This window comes from Vespa velutina, chromosome 6 (genome assembly GCF_912470025.1).
Source record: "Vespa velutina chromosome 6, iVesVel2.1, whole genome shotgun sequence".
NCBI classification, from domain to species: domain Eukaryota; kingdom Metazoa; phylum Arthropoda; class Insecta; order Hymenoptera; family Vespidae; genus Vespa; species Vespa velutina.
In genome coordinates, this window is record NC_062193.1 from 2,797,299 (window position 1) to 2,817,298 (window position 20,000).

The 20,000-nt window shown below is 33.0% G+C and overlaps 1 protein-coding gene across 13 annotated transcripts in view; it reads right to left on the reverse strand.

Annotated features, from left to right (window-relative positions):
* LOC124949704 (Down syndrome cell adhesion molecule-like protein Dscam2) overlaps positions 1-20,000 on the reverse strand; it is a 166,382-nt gene that overhangs the window by 117,985 nt on the left and 28,397 nt on the right. For all 13 annotated transcript variants that reach the window (XM_047495293.1, XM_047495295.1, XM_047495297.1 and 10 more), the window contains one exon: positions 11,296-11,360. The gene's annotated coding sequence lies outside the window, so the exon portion shown is untranslated. The remainder of the gene's footprint in view (positions 1-11,295; positions 11,361-20,000) is intronic.

Sequence of the window (20,000 nt, forward strand, 5' to 3'; positions counted from 1 at the left end):
TCTCGTTCAAATATATATTTGTAGATATAAATTAGAAATTTATAAAAAAAAAAGTCGAAAAAAAATATCGAAAATTATTACTTGCGACTTGTACGATAAAGTTTCGCGATAAAATTCGATTACGAGAATTTGGATTAAAAAGAAAAAAAAATAGAAAGAAAGAAAAAAAAAAAAGATCGACAAATAAACGAGTTCAAATTCAATATCCTACGTTTGTTTACGATTTCTCTCGGCGATAAACGAAAATAACGACGTGGTTATCGGTCTCGATCCAATTTTTCAGGATGAAAAAGTTTCTGCAACTTTCTCTCTTCCTCTCTCTCTCCCTCTCTCTCCCTCTCTCTCCCTCTCTCTCCCTCTCTCTCTCCCTCTCTCTCCCTCTCTCTCCCTCTCTCCTCTTTCATCCCTCTGCTGATGGGCCAAGCATAGAAAAGGAGGAAGAGAAGAAGTAGGAGAAGAAAAAGAAGAAGAAGAAAAAGGAAAATCGTTCGAAGCAGAGGAAAAGGAAGAGAGGAATAGGAAAGAGTAGATGAGGAGGAAGAAGAAGAAGAGGAGGAGAGAGGTAAGGTAGAAACCGTGACCTCATCACTCGCCTCTAAGGTTAGTTTGTTGCTTGGAAGACCGTATATATCGATATATCGCCGGAAATCCGAGTCTATACGTTAACCTAAGTCTCCCTTGGCGCGACTCGTCGCACGTATATACACCAACACCAACCAAGATAAGTACGTACATAGAAAGGGCATCGCAACGTTGACTTAACAACTCTCCTTTTCCTCATTTTTTTCTCCTTCTTTCTCGCACTAGAGTTTTAAGAAATAACTTCTTATTTATAAAAATAACTTTAAATCTCGGATTTCGATATTCATCAGAAAAACAAATAAAAAAAAATATATATATATGTATATATATATACAGTGTCCGAAAATCATGGGACCAAACTTATATTACGTATTACTTAGTTCATATAAATTTATGTACAAAAATGCATTATTGAAAAGATATAATGCTTTTAAAGATATGTATGATTTATTTCCATTCGTCGAATTAATGATTAGTCAACAGTCAGTTGGCCTCCTAGACCATCTGACTTAATGCATCTAGATGTTTATTTATGGGGTCACACAAAATGTTGATTTATAAAAATACGATAAAAATAGAAGATGAACTTTGGGAATGTATTCAAAATATATTTATTATTATTTCCAATACAGTTGGAATATTTGAATCTTCTTGGATTAGTCGAGTTTAATTTTAACATTGAGATTTTTTATACTTCATCCTTTTAATTCTATAAATTTAACCTGATATAAGAGCCATCCATTTACTTATCTAAATTTTCCAATGTCAAAGAACCCTTGAGTACAGATAATATAATTGTTCTTCGTTTTATGATTTTGTCAAAGAGAACTCATGTATGTACATAAACGTGCAAACATAACCCGAAACAATTATCCACACTCGGTTTTCGAAGCGGAACATTTACTTAACTCTTCTGGTTGCTACTCTAGAGATTTTCGAGTAAAAGAGATATAAACCCTACCCTCGCTATCTTTATCTTTCTCTCGTCCTTTCTTTACAGATATAGTATCTACACGTCTCTTTCTCTCTATGGAATCCTCGTATCTTTGATGCTGAGTTTGCGAACATACATCTCACAAAAGATATAATAGTATAGCGAGTTCTGGACGATGTGCGTTATTGCGTACAGGATATATGCACACGCGTTCGAGCAATGAAAACATTCTATTATCCAATCATAAATTACGAATAAAAACTTGTCCTTAAATACAACTCTGAAATGCTTTTTCATTAATTAAATAAACTTAATAAATTGTATTCATGAAATTACAAGAAAATTAAACCATTTACACAAACGTAAAGAAAATATATTGACACATATATTGACACATATATTGAAAATATATTGACAAAGTTCGACTCATATTTCAAAAGCGTATTAATGGGATCCCGTAGAACAACTTATTAATAGGAATCAATAACCGACAAATTAGAATCTTTCAGGATCTTAAAATCGATCGTCCGAATACTTATCATACAACTTTTAGTAAATTTAAATATTTAAAGAAATAATCCAACACGATTAGTATCAATTAATTTTATTTGTAACAATAATGTTGACGCACACGTGCGTCTCTTAATTGTTCACAGTACTTTCTCCTAAGGGTTATATATCACTATTAGAAATATTTACCCTTGGAAATTTGTTGGACTCATTACTATTTGTAACATAATCATTACTATTTGTTATAGCACATTAATAAGACAATCAAGTTTTACGATCAAGCCATGCATTGATACATTCTTTTCTTCAAATATTGTATGTAAAAGACAGTAGACGCAGGGACTTACACTCCCTCTTTGACTTAAGCCGCCTTCAAATATCGCATGCAAAAGGCAGTCGAAGGAGGGACTTAGACCCCCATTTTTTTTGACTCAAGCCGCCTTCAAATTTGACATGCAAAAGGCAGTCGACGCAGGGACTTACATTCTCTCTTCGACACAAATCATCCCAAAATATTGCATCGTGCCAAAGATGGCCAACGCAAGGACTTATGCCCCCTCGTTAGCTTAAATATCGCATTATACAAAAGGAAATCGACGCAGGGACTAATAACCCTTCGTTAACTCAAACTTCTAATTAATAAAACTGTGCGCATCCAACATTGAAATAGCGAAAATCCTTATTTGAGCAGCAAAGTTACCCGATGATATTCGTTTTGTCTAGAACTGTACTTTGTGATGGTTAATGAGAGGTTGCCGTTAAAGCTTAAGGGCAACATTTCGTGCATGTCCTAAGTGGAACATTCCTCGTCTACGAGGCATTTCACATATACGCCCAGAGGCAAATCTTACTCTACGCCTTCTCCCTCAGACTTCGATCAGTTCTGATGCTTTGTCCTATCCGATCCTACTCACTTCCTCCATCAGAAGCTCAATAATAAGCGGCCTTGAAGCCATATGTAAACAGGTGTCAACATCGCAATTCTCTACGTGACAATAAGATCAAAAATTAAAGCAACTTTTGAAAGCGTTAGAATTTGAAGCAGACGATCACCAGGTCGGTATGCTCATGTACTTAAAAGAAGACAGCTCTGGCTATGCTAGACCATGTCATCACGACCCATTCTGGCAAGGACGGTGTCGGTTATGTAGCACAACGGTCCGAGCGATGACGGAAACGCAGAAGCGAAGCGGTAGGGGCCTTGCACCGCTACGAGTCAAGATAGACTAGATTCAGTCCTAAGCGACTATTAATTAATTATAAATTTTATCTCCTACTTGATCAACTCAAATAACGTATCATCATATAATTATCTTATAAGTTCAACACATGTTAGCTTATAAATCATTTATACTATACACCCATACATTCACACACGTACACTCATATACGTATCAACACACACTGCATTTTAGCGAATTTCAAACGTATATTTTTACTTTCCTTTGTTGCGACCGTTCAAGAGAACCAGTATGTTGACGCACACGTGTGTCTCTCAATTGTCCACAGTACTTTCCTCTAAGGATCATATATCACTATTAGAAATATTTACCCTTGAGAACTTGTTGGACACTCGCTAAGAAAATGCATAAATAAAAAACACATCGCCACCTTTGTCAGAGCTTAGGCATTTCTAATTAAGTATCTAGTTTTCAATAATGTGTCAAGCTGGCCAATAAATAAATAGTGAAAGTAGACGCTTAGGCGCGACGAGCCAAGGGTTGTCTGGAGCTTAGCTTTGAAATATTCATTGACATCCTCTAATCTACATGATCACTAGAACAAAGATAGCACACAAGGAATAAAAAAAAGAAAAGTTTTTCTATACGATTCCGCTGGATATATTCAGATCAAAAAATCTGAAGTACGAATCAAAGCTTCTGAAATATCCTATATATGTACAGATACCATTAAATCCTTATATAAATACATATTTTTATATATGAAAAATATATATAAACTAACTTAGGTTTCTATATAGCTATATATATATATATATGTACATGCACATACGTATGTATAAATATATGTTTAAGAATGTACGTGACAGTTTTAAAGAAAGAATACAGAGTGATTAATAAATAAAACATTCTGCATTTATCCTCTTAGCTAATAAAAATGTACAACACATAAATACTTCTTTCTGCAGAACCTGGAAGAAGAACGATAGAGATTTTTTCTTCTCTCATGTACTTAACATAGCCGTATATCACGAAATACACGACCGCAACGCGACATGTCTGGTCAACGAGCTTTGACTACTACGAGTACTCAGTTTGAGGTGTAAACTATGAATAATTTAGTGGTTGACACTTTTCGAACAAACAGTCGTCCACGATACCAATTTAAAATTCCGATTAACCCTGATCGAAATACTATCCCTACGATCTTTTTCCCCACGAAACGTACGAGTTGTCGAATCTCTCTTCCATTTTAATGAACTACAAACTTTTTGAATGAAACGAAGATAATGATACTTGGAATAAATATTTTGTAATAAATTGTAATTTTTCTTTTCTTTTCGTTATCGAATAATTATCTTACGAATTACCTTTGTTTTTGTTAATGAAATACAAGTTAAAAAATGCGAAATACAAATACAAAAGCGATAAAGACACGATTGCTTTTATCTTTTCGGATAAACAAAATGACGAATTTGGATGTTAAATGGTAATTGTGTACAAATAAATGTATCCTAGATTGCAAAACAAACAGTGTGAAATAGACTATCAATGAATAAGAGAAATTGTACGCAAGAGAGAGACAGAGAGAGAGGGGAAAAAGAGTATGTAAACGGTTGGAACATAAATAACGAAGGGTTGGTAAACACGTGAATGAAGTAGCGTTTGTGATCGTTTTAAAAACCGCGAGAGGAAATGCATCGTGAACTTGTTTTTATAACGACAAGAGAAAATATTTGAAAAGAGCTTGGCGAACTTTTTCATAAGTTCATCCATCCCTTTTGAAGTCGTATATATGAATCACAATCTTTTTGTTTTCTTTTTTTTTTCTTCTTTTTTCTTTCTTTCATTCTCCAGAAATCATTAAAATAATCAGTAATTTATATTAGGTATATGTACAATATTTCAAAATTTAACGAGCTCGAAACTCAAAGCTACATGTAAAATTGTAAATTTACGTAATATGTATAAAACAATTATAAATAAATTAATTCGTATTTATAAACAATGAATTTTGTATTCACGAACGAAGACATTTACGAGTCGAGTAAAAGTCATCGTTGTTTTACATCAACATTTCATCTACAAAAAAGGCACTTATGCAAATCTCTGGAATTCCTTTCGAGAAAAAGATTTGTTGCCGTTAAAAAAAGAAAAAAGAAAAACGAATCAAAATAGGAAGAGGAAAAAAATTATTTCGTTCCGATGTAACGAGGAAAATTTTTTCTCCGCGAGCTCTCCATTGGGAAATCTTTTTTTATCTATGCATCTATCTATCCATCTATCTATCTATCTATCTATCTACTTATCTAACTGTCTACCTCTCTTTCTCTCTCTCTCTCTTATGTATAATATATATATTGAAAAATTGAAGAAAAGTAAAATCTCGAGACGACTTGTGCGAAATATTGTTTTCTCAAAAAAAAATAGACTTTTGTTATTCGAACACATCGAATTTTTTTTTCATTTTTAGATATAAAAGGAGAAAAGAAAAAAAAAATAGTTTCTTACAAAAGTTTGATACAGAAATTATTTTAGGATTCTACTTAGTCATATTAAACGTTCATTACATTTTCACGTAGAAAAGTTCATTTTCGCTAACACATATTCGGACAAAGACGTTCGTTCGAAGGATTACGAAAGGGATATAAAGAGCCGTTCCGGATAGAAAAGATGGTGATAGAGGATGAGGTGGAGTGGGGTTTGGAACATGGCGAGGTGAGAAAAAGTGCTTTCGTGCTGGATATAAAATAGGAAAGAAAGAAGATATAAGGGTGATATAAGGAAGAAGGAAATATAATAATAACGATTCTCTTTTCTCGAAATTGTATCTCTTTCTCTCTCTTGTGTCTAATAGTAATAATAATAATAATAAAAAGAAGAAGAAGAAAAAGAAAGAAGAAATGCTTTATTGTTTCTCACGAAAGAACTCGACGAATTTTTCATTTCTCCAAAAAAAGAAAAATCTTTTCATCACGAGGCAAGATATTTTTCATTATTATAGAAAATATTATACTATTCTAATTTATACTTTTAATTAATCTATCGAAGTACAAATGCATTATGTTGCATTATTAAACTACAATAAATAATGTGATTAAGATAATTCGTAGAAAAGAAAAAGATTTGTTTCTGTATCAATGATTATTATTCTTCTAATTAATAAAAAAAAAAAATAGAAAAATAAAACGTTTCTTATTTTTTCTGTCCAAGTATATCTTTACCTCTGTCTATCTATCTATCTATCTATCTATTTATCTATCTGTCTATCTATCTTTCCATCTATCTATTTCTCCCTCATACTGAGCCATTTAAAGGCGAATCACGGGCATGACCCTCGAACCGTTTCACCCTCCTGACCGCATATCCTATAAATAAGTGGCTTTATCGTAACGTGGGCCAGAGAAGCGTATCCCCGAAGGGCGATCATAAGGTGTTTATATTGCGTTACGCTCACACAACGGGTGCTCGGTGGAAACTAATCGTTGGGAGCACCACTAGCAGTAGGTAGCACGTCTATCCCACTCATCCTCGATTTATATCGAGAAAGAGGGTCGAACGATTGCACAAGTCTAACAAGAGCGAAATTTGAATTTCGTGTAACGAGAATCCATCGTGAAGCATTACTTCATTTCAATGTAAAAGCGCAAATTGGACATGAATACAAAGTAATTATTGTATTATAGAATTAAAAAGAATTTTTTAATTAAAAGTGAAAGAGAGAGAAAGAGAGAGAGAGAGAGAGAAAGAGGAGGTAGAAAATTGTTGTTGTTAAACGGTCGTATAAAAAATCCCTCTTACGAAAAACATTTCAAAGAAATTTATGACTATGAATACTATTACTATGAATTTATTTATTACTATGAGTGAGATTTTTCTAAATGAAATCCCTAGAAATAAATCCTTAAAAAAAAAAATATAACATCATTGATGAAACATTAAATGATATTTTATTAACGAACGACGAAATAAAAATGAAAAGTTATTTTATTATTTTGATTAAAATTCTCTTTCATTTTTAAATTTAAAAAAGACTTCGAGATAACTTTTACGTATAACTAACTTTTACGTATTATTTCCATTCGTTATTTTGATTCTTCGAAAACAAGAATAAATCAGATAAGAGCCTCGCGTTCTGCCGCCTTTAAAATACTGCCCGTTTTACGATATGACCCTTGAATCACGGCGAACATTCGTGCCACTCTCCCTTTTCATAACTTCTCGCAGCTCCTTCAGCACTCAGCGGCGCAGCGGCTTTACGCACGTGCACCCTCGATCACGCTAGACCGCTCATTCTTATAATATCCCTCCCACAAGCTCGGCTTCTCATATTTTCCGACCAGAAAATGTCGTGCAGGGTTTTGGAGGTTCCATATCTAGAGAGAGGGGGGAGGGAGAGAAAGGAAGGGAAGAAAAGAAAGAGAGAGAGAGAGAGAGAGAGAGAGAGAAAAGGAGAAAAAGGAAAAAGAGAGAAAGTGATCATTCCTTTTCTTCTCTCTCTCTCTCTCTCTCTCTCTCTCTCTCTCTCTCTCTCACTCTCTCTCTTTTTCTCTGAAAATTTCTTGAAGATTAACTTTTTCTTTTGTTTATTTCTGCATTCGAGCTGAATTTTGTGATTGAAAATCATATTTTTTTGTCGTTCCATTCCTTTTCTATTTTTTATTTTTTTGTTTATCTTTTTTAGGTTGTTTTTCTTTCTTTTTTTTTTTTTTTTTTTTTTATTCATTTCGTACAAATCTATGGAATGTCCTGTTGATAACTACTTTTCGATAAGCAAACGAGTCTCGTGAATTCATTCGCGTAATCATCGATATATAGCCTGGAAAATTTTGAAAGAAAAGAAGAAGAAAGGAAGGAAGGAAAAAGAGAGAGAAGGATTCGATCTAATCGTGGATTTTTCTTGCTTTGGAATTTTTCGATCCCTCAGAGACGAGTATTATGTCGTAAAGGGCGATGGCACTTGATAAACGAAAGGCACCCTTACAACTCTCGAAACAATAGGACTAAGAGAGCTGCCTGACTCTTGACGAAATCGATCGAATTGCCATAAGAAAATCCAATGTCAATGAAACTTAACTGTTTCATGAAATATCTAATTCCCATTCTAATTACTACACAAATGATTCACGAGATTAACTTCATGAATTTCACAAAAAATATCGATGAAATACTCTTTTCAATCATCAATCTGATTCGAAAAATTATTTTTCTATCTTCTTTTTTTATTCTTAGCTTTAATAATTATAAAATTAGGATACTAAATATCATAAAAAGAAATCTAACCTTTCAATCATTGATCTATCTCGTTGAACTATCTTTCTATTCTATTATCCAAAATATTATCCAAGTAGAATCTAATGTTTTAATATCGGCTATAATAATTACGATCGATTAACGAGATAGATTTTTTAATATCTAATTAAAGATCGGAATAATTATTTTTCATCTTTCATCTCTCTCTCCCTCTCTTCCTCTCTCTCTCTCCCTCTCTTTATCTATCTATTTATACAAAACAAAAATATTTTCAACATAAACGTTATCACGTTTATCCAAAGGAGAATATCGAAAGATATTTTTTTTTTCTATTCTACTTTTTCAATTTTCCACAAATCGCGTATTTCGTTTCGTTCCTTCGTTCCCTCTCTTTTTAAATATCCTAGGTACCTACTACACGATTCAAATCCATCGCTTTGACATTCTGTAAATGTCGCTAGAAGGAGGGAGAGAGAGAGAGAGAGAAAGAGAGAGAGAGAGAGAGAGAGAGAGAGAAAGTGCTTGGCTTTTCATGGGGAAATTCGATTTCGAGCGCTTGTCATCTGACGTTCAATGCTGCTCGAGCGTGCTTCATTCCTCGTACTACGTGAAAAAGACAGAAATAGAGAGAGAGAAAGAGAAAGAGAGAAAGGGGATTTGTACGTATCGAAGAACGAGTTTAATAAGTTTGCGAAAATCGCATATGCGTGGAACCGAAAATGGAAATAAAGAGAAAGAGAGAGAGAGAAAAAGAGAGAAAGAGAGAGAGAAAAAGAGAGAGAAAGATAGAGTATGTGAGTGTGAGAGAGAAAGAGAGAGTATGTGAGTGTGAGATAGAAATGAACGTATGCTCGAAAAAATCGAAATCGCTAATCCTTGTATCCAAAAGGACGCGTTTATGCATTCGTAATATTCGTAATATTTGAAACGTAGTTGGCATATTGGAATGCTCGAGAGAAGGGCATAAGATACGTTTATAGAAAGAAAAAAATATATAAAAAAGGAAATTAAAAAAATACAAAAAGTATGAGGATGAAAGAGACGAAGTCCAAACTAAAAACGTAGTTCTCGTATGTAATAAAGCTTCGCAAACATCACGGATACATATACATATGTATATATGTATATGTACATATACACAGTTATATATGTGCATATACTTACGTATCTATTTTCTCATGCACCAAGTATTCTCATATACATACGTTCCGTAAGTATCCATAGCTAAAACGCTAAAAGTTATAGACTTCCAAAAGGGCTTAGTAGAATATATCCACATTTTGGATCGCACAGCGAATATTTCAAAGGGACGTTTTAAATCCTGTACGTGTATTCGGAAAAAATTTAAATTCCCCAGTAATCCAATATATTCCTAAACGCGAACGAGTCCGTAACGAAAAATCCCTATGTGCTATTGTACATGTATAATATACATGAGGTTTCGTGGGTCGATCGAATTAAAAATGGCAAGCGTGCGCAAGCCCCCGTGTGTGTGTTCGTGTGTGTGTTCATGCGTGTGTTCGTATGTGTGTTCGTGTGTGTGCATTCATTCTTTTTTCCTCTTTCACTTTAATAAATATTATATCTTTTCTATTTCAATCCTAATTTGAAAATCATTTTTTACTAGGTAATTATGCGTTCCTTCTCTTCAAAGAAAGAAATATAGAGGAAAACCGACTGACGTAATAACGTTTAGGTGAAAATTTGCTAGTTGGAACGTAGTATGTCACCTATGTCACAATCGTACAAATAGATCAAACGCAGCACAAAGAGAGAGAGAGAGAGAGAGAGAGAGAGAGAGAGAGAGAGAGAGAGAGGGAGATGTACGTACATATTTCTACATGTGTGATATATATACATATGTGTATGTGTGTATATATATATATATATGTGTATACATATATATATATAGTAACGACGGGCAGCTGACTCGAGTCGCAGAGCATCTCAATTACCTTTAACCTGTTTTCGACGCAGGGGACACACCAGTGGCTCGTAACAATGACCCGACTGCTGTTACATTTCCACGGTATCCGACTAACGGTTATATACCCCCGTGATTAGGCTCTCTTATATGTAGCCGGACACACTCTGGTAAATAACTATACGAACGTCGCGTCGACTACATGTTTCTCTCTTACTCTCTCCTTCACTTGTATTCTCTATCTATCTATCTATCTATCTATCCTTCTGTCCCTCTCTCTCTCTCTCTCTCTCTCTCTCTCTCTTTTATAGAGAGAAGTAAAGACCAAGATATTGTATATATATATATACATCCCTCTACGTGTCCTATGTATGTCAATGATCCAGGCGTTGCTTTATGGCTACGAATACGTGACGTACCATGTACATCATCTTATATGAATGTTCAATCTCGAAATACACGCTAGGTCGAGCGCGAAGGGTAACACGAACCATCGTGTGTCATTACTCTGTTGCAGACCTCTGCCTAATATAGCTAAAGTGTGTATGAGAGAGAAAGAGAGAGAAGGAGAGAGAAATAGAGAGAGAGAGAGAGAGAGAGAGAGAAAGAGAGAGAGAGAGAGATGTTATGAATACTGTACTCCTCATTGTCACGAATATTAACCCTTTGCACTTCTCTATACATATTATCACGGTTCGTTATAGTTAGTCACGATAACGCAACAATAAATCTATGCTCCTTAATAAAAAAGGAAATACTATATATATGTACACACTCATACACACGCACACAAGCACATGTATATTATTGATAATTTAAATACAACGAAATATATATATATATATTGTGTGTGTATGTATAAAATACGTAAAATAAAGATGTTTACTTTCGAATTTTTGAAGAGAACTTACCTCACCAAATCTTATTCATTTAAAAATCTTTCTGGAACATCACCAGTCTGATCTTCGTACTGCTGCTGTAAACAAAAGAAAAAGAAAATTATTGTTAGAAGAAAAGTATTGATCGAAGAAAAGAAAATTATAAGAAAAAAAAAGCTTTTCTTTCTATTCTATAATCTCTTTCATTTTAAATGTTAACAAACTTTAAGAGCTTTAACATTTAGTAGATACATATGTACGAATATCATTCATGCTTCTTCTATTTCCCCTATCTCCTTTTTGTTTTTATTTCCATGAGAGATTTATATTTGTTGACATATTGACTTGGTATGTTCGTATATCCGTCGCGAGAAAAAGAGAACGTTAGTATATCGACAAAAATTTGTTTCTCGATATTTATATGTATAGATATATATGTATATATATATATATATATATGTATATGTATACGTATATATATATATATATATGTACATGCATATATATATATATATATTTCTCGAGCACTTGTACTCGTAAAATGGAAAGCTTCGTTATTCGATCCGTCCCTTTCTCACTAAGGGTGTCGACGCGGAAGGTCGCCGGCACATCGTTCGAACCATTTGAAATTCAGATTTAGTGAAAAATAATGCCATTGAAGGCATATCGTTCGCTATCGCACGGATCGTCTCCCACATTCCAATTCACGAGATTCACGAATTCCATAGGAGGATTATTAATACGGACGGAACAATTGCAAGTATCTACGTTATTGGTTGATATGATTATATGCAAATTGCAATGCTTAATAGACTGCCAAACTGAGAAAAAACACTGCCGATCTATAACTGCTGGACCATAGGAGATAATTCTATCGAGATGGAGAGAAAGAGAGAGAGAGAGAGAGAGAGAGAGAGAGAGAGAGAGAGAGGACAAAACTTTATCTCTGTTCATTCATAGATTTCTTGTAAATGGAAGAAAAAAGAAAACGAAGACTTATGAATTTTTAACATCTCACTCGGTAGACTGAAATATTAAACGATCGACGATTAATAACGACTGTCGTCGATTTAACGATTTTCTTTTCTTTTTTTTTTTGTTTTTTATCATTATTTCTCATCGACTCGATACTTCGGAGTTTATGTTACTGCTCGATTGCTTATCGATGTTACGTTTATCTCACGATCGGAATAAAAAACGGAAAAAAAAGAAAAAGAAAGGGAAAAAAACACCAAGAAAAAAGGCATGAGATTTATTCGGAGATTCCGTTTTATAAATTCGTCAGGAATACAACTCGCAATGAATCTAAATCTCTTCCGCGTAACTCCACAAACGATAAAATACGTTCGTGATTTGCAAATAAGCGTCCACGACCTCGGAAGTTTACTGTCAAATGTCTGATGTAAATGTGGGTTAAATGATTTGAATGAATCGATAAAATGAATATTTGCTACTCGTAAATCATACGATCTATGTATATGTTATCTATTTTAATACTAATCCTAATTTAAAAAACCTTTAAAATGACTTAGATTCAAACGAATCTTATTTATTACGGATATCATTAAAAATTATTTAAAATTATAAAATGCATTATGTAATTTATCAAATCATAATAAATATATCGATTGTTCATTAAAAAATAATCGAGAACAAAAGATATTGATACGTTTAGAAAAAAAAAAAAAAAAACCCAATGAAACAATGAAATAAGCAGTATGATTTGTAAAAAAATTTGTCTTTGAACGTTGGATCGAAGGAAATGAACAATAGAGATCATTGACAGAAAAATACAAGAGCAATGACTCGAATGATTCGAGTATATTGATACTTTTCGTAATTCGTTTCTTTTGTAAACTTGAAAAAATTCTCCTCTATCTCTATCACTCTCTCTCTCTCTCTCTCTTTCTCTCTCTCTTTCTCTTTCTCTCTCTCTCTCTCTCTCTCTCTTACTTTCTACTACCTAGCGTTCTCGGCTTTGTCTCTATCCGCGAAGCGGACAACGAAATCGGTAAGCCGCTTAGAGACTTAGCAGACCCGACGAAAATTCTAACCGTTCGGCCTGCTTCATTCTACTAAACTAAAACGCGAAATGAAATCCTTCGGCTTGTTTTTTCTCTTCCTCTGTCGTTTCTTTTGATGGCGCTCATCTTTCTTTTCTCATACTTCTTTCTCTTTCTTTTTTATTCTTCTTTTTTTTTTACCTACCACTTTACCCCTTCATACTTATCACAACTTAAAACATTTACTATACTATATAGTATATAGTATATAGTACGTGTGTGTATGTGTGTATCTACAAAGGCTGGAATTAAACGAGAGAGAGAAAGAAAGAGAACTCGAACTCGGATAGAAAACTGAAATCTTATTCTTAAGAAAAAAAAAAAAAAAAAGTCTTTTTCACCAAAGTTATTGCTAACTTTTAATTATTCCGATAAAAAGAACTTTCTTTTCGAACTCGAACCGATGATCATTCACCGTTAGATCGTAGATATATGTATGGTATACGAATGCAAGAGTTCGGTAAAAAAAAAAAGAAAAATAAGAAGTAGAGAATGAGAAAAAATAAATAAATATATGAAATAATAATAGGGGTGGATGGTGAGAGGTAGAGCGAGGAGAAGGAGGAAAGAGGGAAAAGTAGGATAAAGAAACAGGAAAAAATAAGAAAGTAAATAGAAACATATAAAAGAAAGATGGGTGCCGATGCAAAATATTACATTCGAACCGTAACAAAAAATCTAGATGTGAACATGGAATAAGAAATAGAGAGAAAGAGAGAAAGAGAGAAAGTGAGAGAGAAAGAGAGAGAGGGGAATAGAGATAGAGAAAAGGATAGAAAAAAAAATAAAACCAAGCAAACGAACGAACGTGGAAAATCGATAGGATGCGTTAGTCATTCCAACACGAAAACGAATATCGGGGAATGAACTTTTCCAAGCTTTCGATGACACGAAGCAACAGCAGCTGCTGTATATTCTCTGTTACATAATACGAAAAGCTTTTCGAACGAAAAAAAGAGAAAGAGAAAGAAAGAGAGAGAGAGTGAGAGAGAAAGAGAAAGAAAGAAGCATTTATAAAAAAAAAATTTGTTAAAAAGTAAAAAAGAGAGAGACAAACATTTTGAAAAGGAGAGAGAACAAAAAATAGTTTATTTTTATCTAACTTAATACCGAAATCAAAGCTTGCTGCGATCGTTAGCGCGAGCTTGCTTTGTTAGCAAATTAAAAGCGCTCGTTACGTGCAAACAAGAATGTTTTCAAGCTTTGCGTATAGCTCCTCCTGCCTTGTGTTTATCCTTTTTCATTCTTCTCATCTTTAACTTGACTCTCTCTCTCTCTCTCTCTCTCTCTCTCTTCTTCTACTTTTTACTTTTTTATTTTCATTTTTTACCTTTTAAACACGTAGCTTAAGCATTAATATCGTTTAAATGGGAAAAAATATAAAAATAAAAACAATTTTAGATTGAGACCTTTAAATAAATATCGAAATTTCGAAATTTCGAAATTGGTCGAACATAGAATTGATAATAACAATATATTAACAACAATTCGTTGTTTTAAACATGAAATCGATAATAACGTTATATTTTTCAATAAAAGATCATTTCGTTCACTTTCATGAACATTATAAGTTTTAAGCATGTATTGTACATAAATATATATATATGTGTATAATCATAAGTATCTACGTTATCGAAACAAAGAAAAACTTGTGTAGTCGATGTTACGCCAAAGAAATAAAGAGAATTTTCTCGCCCACAAACAAGCCTATACGATGCAACATTATTCTCTCTTCGCGGAACTTTAACGTTATTTGAATTTTAAAATCGAACTTCAGCCCTTTCTATCTCAAAAGTTTTCACATCGAATGAGAAGAGCCGTGACTTATCAGGTGATCTCTCGCGGTATATAAAAATATCATATACAATGATCTTTCGATGAGTCGCAAGATTATTTGCCTTTTACTTCCCTTTTTTTTTTCTTTATTCTTTTTTCTCATCGAAAAGTCTAAAACATAAAAATAATTATAATCACCAAGAATATGCGATTTTCATTTTGTTACTATCTATTTTTGTGAGAAAATATGTCATATTCAATACTCGATGATATTCTCAAAAGTATTCACGATAAAAAGGGTATTACTCGTATTCCTTCTTCGTTTCAACTTCGACATTGAGATCGAAACATTCTTCGATTCCACTGTACGAAAGTACCACCGAATAATACGTATGTAGATCCTTCTTCGAAATTTAATATTTCCTGGAGAATAAAGGAAAAAGATAGTTCGGCTTCTTAAATCATTTCAATGAAAGACTATACGAACAGTCTTGTTTGATTTTCGTTTTGAATCGATCAACCAAAAATTTTATAAAATTCAAATGCATATATACAGAGCACTCCCAGAAGTATTCGACCTAATAAAGAAAACACAAAAAAATTTGGGAAAAAATATCTCTATTTCTCTACATAGTCTCCTTTTAGCTCGATACACTTTTCTCAGCGATGTTCAATAACTTCAATACCCTGTTTATAGTGAGAATCGTCGAGCTCCTCAAAATAGCCATCAACAGCAGATTCCACTTCTTCATTGTTGGCAAATCTTTTACCACCGAACCATTTCTTTAAGTTTAGAAACAGAAAATAATCCGAGAATGTTAAATCTGGCGAATAGGGTGCATAAGAAAGTAATTCGAACTTTAACTCATTGATTTTGGCCATCGCGATAACAGATGTGTGAACTGGTGCGTTGTCTTGATGAAACAAAACTTTTTTTTCGTCAAATGCGACCGTTTTTTCTTGCTTTCATCACTCATATGCTCAAATAAGTTCGCATAATACTCGCCGTTGATTGTTTTTCCTTTCTGAAGATAATCAATGAAAATTATCTTACATGCATCTCAAAAAATTGACTTGATCTTGCTTACAGATAGAACTGTTTTCGTCTTCTTTGAATCCGATTCTCGCCTTTCAGTCCATTGCTTTGATTGTTCCTTCGTCTCAGGTGTAAAGTTATGAACCCATGTTTCATCCATGATTATGAATCGACGCAAAAACTCAGCTTTATTGGTGTGAAACTTTGCCAAACATTTGAATGAAACATTCTCACGACGTTGTTTTTGTTCCATTATGAATAATCGCGACACCCATCTTGCGCACAGTTTTTTCATGTCCAAATTTTCAGTCAATATAGGATGTACAACACTTTTTAAAATGCCCACCATGCCTGTTAGCTCGCCCACTTTCAATCAACCAATACCATTTTGTGGATTTTCTTCAACATTTCTGGCGTGGTCACTTCATTTGGTCGACCACTGCGATGTTCGTCTTGGCAGCTCGTACAGCTTCGTTTAAATTCTGCCACCCAATATCTTACTGTTGTAAACGAAGGAGCAGATTCCTTCAGAGTAGAATCTAGCTCCGCTTTGATATTGGTTGGACTGAGGGCTTTCAAATGAAAGTATTGTATCACATAATGATGATCAATTTTGTTCATATTTATAAATTCACTGAGAGCGTCCACTATTGATGGCTACCAAATAAATATTAAACAACGTAGTTTTGTGAAACTTCAAACTAAAGCTTTATAATATTGGTACTTTCTTCCATAGTTACTCTTTTCAAACAACAACTGCTATCTATACGTCAGGTCGGATACTTCTGGGGCTACCCTCATATATATATATACTATATAATAGTTTAATAATATATAATTTAATTATATTTAAAAATATAATTTTAATTATATAATATTTCATTTAATTATTTTAATATTATAACTGTATATAATAACCGTATTGGTATCCAAAAGATAAAATATAATAATATATATACACATACTTATACGTATATATATACTTATTCGATTAAGATTGTATGTATTAGTAAGTATTCACGTAAATATAAACGTTCATTTTTCATTTTATCTTTTTTTTTCCAACCACAATATTATTAACCAATAATTCGTACAACCACGCTTTGAGAAATCATAAAAATATCATTAAAGAAGAATTTACTATAGGTATGTATAGACATTGGAAGAAAATGAACAAAAAGAAGCAAAATAAAAGAGAAAAGATAAAGAAACGTAACATTCTCAGTACATCGATCCCGTGTTCGCCGAACGTATATCTGAAAAATGCATTTGTAGCTTACACGACCTGACGAAACCCGCTTCTTTACAGTTCCCAAGATGACTTTCTATTCTCGTTTTGTTTCCAACTTCGACGATAAGTTTACACGTCGGCGTACCAGCAGCTCCTAACGGAACGCTCGATGTTTCAGATATCGTGTATTTCTTTTTCTAAGTATATACCGAGCTCTAGAAAATTATTTCAATACTATTCCAAACTGAATAAATCTCTCAACGCTGAATAAAGCATCTCGAATTATGTTAATATATTTAGGTATTACAAATGTGATTACGTAGATATTACACAATTACGAGAAAAGTATTCTTAAAAAATTTGATCAAAGAAAAAAAAAACAAGAAGAAAGAATATAGAAACAATAAAAAATCAATCGTTAATAATTAATCTACTAGTCTACAAATTTATAAATCTAATTTTTACAATTTTTTTTATATGTATATACCATCAAAATACTTTTTCTCTATTTCTCATTGTTAAAATCTAGAGAAATTTATTCACTTTAAGAAAACGTTCGATCATTTTCGGAACTCACTGTAGATATTCACTCTCTCTCTCTCTCTCTCTCTCTCTCTCTCTCTCTCTCTCTCCCTCTCTCTCTTTCTCTATTTCTTTCTCTCTCTTACAGAGCCAACATTACTCGCGCACTTTTAGAAGAGTAACCACCGAGTCTGTTCGAAACTTTATGAAACCTTTCGTCCTTTCGCCCAGCTCTCAGCTCTTGCGGCCCAAATTTTCCTCCGCGTAATGATTTTTTCCCGAACTCTCTTCTTCTCAGACTACCTTTTAATACCCTTTCCAGAATGCGTTGAAAACAAAAATCCGAAGACACATGTTCACCTCCGTCGAAAACAAAATCGAAGTAATCTATAAAATATTGATAAGACGTTTTACATCGAATTGAAATTGATTTACGTGGAAAGCAATGTAATAAAAGAGAAAAAAAAAATAAAGAAAAAAAAGGAAAGGAATGAAAATTATAAAAATTATAAAAATATTTTTTAACTCTTTAATTGTAATGATACGAGAATTACGATAAGAATCTGCGTCTGTGATGAATTTCAATGCAAAAACAAATTTTGATGCTAAATTGTTCATGAAATTATTTACCGTCTGAAATTCGATAGAATTCACAGTTTGTTCGTTATTCCTTTAGATTTCTATAACAAATCGTACGGTACTATGTTGAAAAAATCCATGAAAAAATAGATAAATGATATCGCTAATGATTCACGATAATCGTTCAAATGTATGCCAGAGATTCTTGGTGATCGTAAATACATATACATATGTATATATATATATATATATGTATATATACATATATATGCATATATAGGTATTTAGAGATACAATACATATACAAACGCATTTCATTATCCATTCTCGCAACACGATATAAAGCGTAACGCTATACCGTATATATATACATACATACATATATACATACATACGTACATGCCTATATATATACATATATAAATAAACATTTATATGTGTACATAGATATAGATATCTACGTCGAATCGTATCGTCCAAACGAATTTAACGTCGATAATTGTCGACGGACGTGTTTGTCGTTATCATTAGCGCTGCTTTCCAACCCCTATACATTCAATCCTCTCGTTCAACCCCTCTCTACCGTTTACTTAATAATTTGTAATCAACGAGTTATACGAATAGACAAGCCGAAATGTGAGAAAACAATATAATGAAAATTATATTCGACGAGTTATTCGTCCTATCTTCTCTCGAAAATGATTCCTGCGATTTTCTATTCTTCATTTTAATTAATGAATTCTATTAGATATAAGCAAAAAATTTATCCGATAAACAAATGTTCTGTTTATATAAAAATATAATACCATTATTGTATATATATATATATATATATATACATATATAATTAATAATATAACATTTCATTTATCTTTCGTATCAATGAATGACACTTTTCTATAAGGAAAACAAAAATATCATTTAATTAATTACTAAATTAATTTATTATTAAAAAAAATACGTATATGCATACATATTAAGTATATACATTTTTGTATGATACTTTCAAAATCTCTTTAAATCATTCCTTCCATCAAATTAATATACCATTGATATTTAATTTCGAGAGAATGGTAGAAAGAAAGATAGAGATAGAATGCAGGACATTCTGCGACAGTCCTAGTTCCATATCGGCTTTCATAAGTGCATTACCATGCTTACCGTTTGATTAAATTCGCCGATGTATGGATCGGATTCTGTAAAGTGATATTCGAATCGATCAATCGCGCGACCCTATCCTCACCTCTTTCACCCCTCCACGCATCCTTTCTCCGCCCCGTCCAACCTGTCCTCCACTTTCCAATATATTCTACAAAAGTGAGAGAGAGAAGGAATTTTCGATGTCACGAAACAGGAGGATCAAGAGGGTAACACGAACCGTTCGCGCTTTTGCATTCTCATTGGTTACCGTGTTCCGTTTCTAAAACGTGCAACGCGATGCTTCTGACAAAGAAAAAATGATTACAAGCTTGTCGTTTATTAGTTCAGAATAGAGAAATTGAAAGATCGTTCATTATTTCGTATCCAAGAG